This window comes from Pteropus vampyrus, unplaced genomic scaffold (assembly GCF_000151845.1).
Source record: "Pteropus vampyrus isolate Shadow unplaced genomic scaffold, Pvam_2.0 Scaffold11366, whole genome shotgun sequence".
Lineage (NCBI taxonomy): Eukaryota > Metazoa > Chordata > Mammalia > Chiroptera > Pteropodidae > Pteropus > Pteropus vampyrus.
Window position 1 is genome coordinate 1 of NW_011900147.1, and position 1,827 is coordinate 1,827.

At 37.1% G+C, this 1,827-nt stretch overlaps 1 pseudogene; it reads left to right on the forward strand.

The window, feature by feature from the left end:
• Positions 1-194: 194 nt before the first annotated feature.
• Positions 195-1,817, forward strand: LOC111735004 (annotated as a pseudogene).
• The last annotated feature ends 10 nt before the right edge of the window (positions 1,818-1,827 follow it).

Below are 1,827 nucleotides of genomic sequence, written 5' to 3' on the forward strand. Positions count from 1 at the left end.
TTTTTTATTTTTTTCCCAAGGTATCTCATGCACAGGTTTGTATACATCATTGGTGATCAAATACTTTAATGTTGCCTGAATTACTGTCATCTTAAGAGTGATTAAAGGTTTTCTGCAGAAACCAGCTCATCTTCTAACCCGCCCTTCATTTGCCATTTGTCTTTAAGCCAAACATTTATATCTCCTGGTATTTATTTCGTATCTTGAAGAGCTTTGATGTCCTAAAAGGAGGCTATAGCTTGATATTTGCTGCATGGTCTTGAAAATGATTGTTGAATGAGTATAATGGTTTAGCTTTTCATTTTAGAAGACTGAATAATCAAAAAGCCAGAAAAGATCAATAGGCATTGATTGCATGGTACCCTGTCAATGAATTAGGCTTTTACTTCTTATGGGAAGGAAATGATTTAGGACAATTTTCAAATCTAGGTGAACCTTGTTTTCAGTGTTTGGGGGTAGAGGTCAGTAGTGAGAGGTCGGCCAACTTTTTTGTAAAGGGCCGTATAGTAAATATTTGAGGCTTTGAGGGCCACGTGGTCCCTGTCACATGGTTCCTGTCCCTGTTTTAGCTCTGCTCTTGTAGCTTGAAAGCTGCCGTAGACAAGACTTAAATGAACGAGCACGGCTGTGCTCCGATAGGACCTTATGCACAAAAACAGGTGGTGGCCATTGTTTGCTGATCCCATCAACATTTGGATATTTGACTGATGAACCTACATTGCATCTGGTTTTGAAAATGAGTTACTGGGTTACTTCGGAATGGCTACCCCTTTGTAATAACTGCCGTGGGACAGGCAGTGATTTGCGACCTTTCTTTGCTTTCCCTTGTAGAGATGTGGTATGGTGTGTTCCTGTGGGCACTGGTGTCCTCTCTCTTCTTTCATGTCCCCGCTGGATTACTGGCCCTCTTCACCCTCAGACATCACAAATATGGTAGGTTCATGTCTGTAAGCATCCTGTTGATGGGCATCGTGGGACCAATTACTGCTGGAATCTTGACAAGTATGTTAGATATTAAAATACCAGTCAAAATATTTCATATGACTAGTTAATTTCGGGACCTATTTTAGAAACATGTCTGAGTAGGATGAAGAAAAAAGAGTGGCCTTGAACCACAGGTCTCTTTTAATGTGATTTTTTTTCCTCTCCCACAGAACTCCCCGCCCCGCTTTATTTGCTAACATCTTTGACTTCCTGAGTCAGATTTTCTCTCCCTGGCTTCCGGGAAGTCATGTTAAGCTTTGCGAAATACATCTTCTGATATAGGTTCACTAGCAAAAGAAAGATATTTATCTTTTTTGGAAGTTACTGCGCCTTTCTCATCAGCTGTCACTTGACTGATGATTAAATCACAAGATGGTTGATGAGTTACTGCCACTTATTCAGATGTGGTTCCTGTAAGGATAGAAGAATAATTCTAATGACAAGAATTCTGTTTTAAAAAGTACCTGGTTACTTTTTTCCTCTCAGGACTTTCTGAATAAGAATTGGAGTAACATTCATATTATAAATTATTTTTACCTTGGCTTTTGCTTATATCACAGGGATGAGAATATGTTTAAATCATTTTTAAGCTTTTAATATAAATAACATCTATATTTTATATAAATTAAAAAGTATAAGTAAAAATAAAAATATTCCATTGCCATATTCCCCTCAATGATTACCACAGTTAGTATTCTGGTATATGCTTTCAGATTTTTTTCTAGGTATACATGTAAACATAAATATATTCTTAAAAATAGAAACATAATAATCCTACTAATATGTAACTATATTTTTTCCCTGCGAATTTAGACCTTGAGCTTCAAACAGAAATCCCTGTCT